This window comes from Anolis carolinensis, chromosome 2, assembly GCF_035594765.1.
Source record: "Anolis carolinensis isolate JA03-04 chromosome 2, rAnoCar3.1.pri, whole genome shotgun sequence".
Classification (NCBI taxonomy): Eukaryota; Metazoa; Chordata; class Lepidosauria; order Squamata; family Dactyloidae; genus Anolis; species Anolis carolinensis.
In genome coordinates this window covers 20,706,387-20,707,571 of record NC_085842.1, presented here as the reverse complement: position 1 = coordinate 20,707,571, position 1,185 = coordinate 20,706,387, and positions in this window count along the sequence as shown.

The following is a 1,185-nucleotide window of genomic DNA, read 5'->3' as shown; positions in this document are numbered from 1 at the left end:
AAAGGATTTCTTTGCACGCCACTTCCCTCTTTGTTGCTCCAGGAATCAGACATCTGTGGTTATATTAACCCTTCCAGCATCCTTTTGGTTCTGTTAGGATGCAAGAGCCCTATAGCCAGTTTGAATAGCAATTAATAGTCTTGGTATGGCAGGTATGAATACTGCAATTAGGCACCTCAAAGCCTGGCTGCTTCCTGCCTGGGGGAATCCTTTATTGGGAGGTGTTAGCTGGCCTTGATTGTTTTCTTTCTGGAATTCCCAATTTCCCTGCGGGGGTGCAGTGAATGATGAATGGTCATGAGTTTTCTTGTTTTTCTGTCCAAATTGTCCAGTTCCACCGGTGTCCAATTTATGATGCCAGCAGTATATCTTATGACAGTGAATCGCAGCGCTCTCTGGACCATCCTCCAAAAAATCGGGTGCCCTGACAAATTTGTGAACATCCTGCGGCTCCTCCATGATGACATGATGGCAACAGTCTTGGACAGCAACGGCTCCCAAAGTGACCCATTTAAGGTTGAATCAGGTGTCAAGCAGGGATGTGTTATTGCCCCCACCTTATTTTCCATCTTCATCGCTATGATACTTCACCTTGTTGATGGGAAGCTTCCCACCGGAGTGGAAATCATCTATCGGACAGATGGCAAGCTATTTAACCTCAGCAGACTGAGAGCCAAAACCAAGGTCACCACAACATCTGTTATAGAACTCCAATATGCTGATGACAACGTAGTCTGTGCGCATTCAGAAGAAGACCTACAAGCCACTCTAAACACCTTCGCAGAAGCATACGAGAAGCTCGGCCTCTCACTGAACATCGAGAAAACCAAAGTGCTCTTCCAACAGGCACCAGCTAATCCCTCTGCAAAGCCAGGAATACAGCTTAACGGTGTAACATTAGAAAATCTTGACCATTTCCGCTACCTTGGTAGCCACCTCTCCACAAAAGTCAACATCGACACTGAAATACAACACCGCCTGAGCTCTGCGAGTGCAGCATTTTTCCGTATGAAGCAGAGAGTGTTTGATGACCGGGACATCCGTAGAGATACCAAGGTGCTTGTTTACAAAGCCATTGTCCTTCCAACCCTGCTCTACGCCTGCGAAACGTGGACTGTCTACAGACATCACACCAAACTCCTGGAGCGTTTCCATCAGCGTTGCCTCAGGAAAATCCTGCAAATC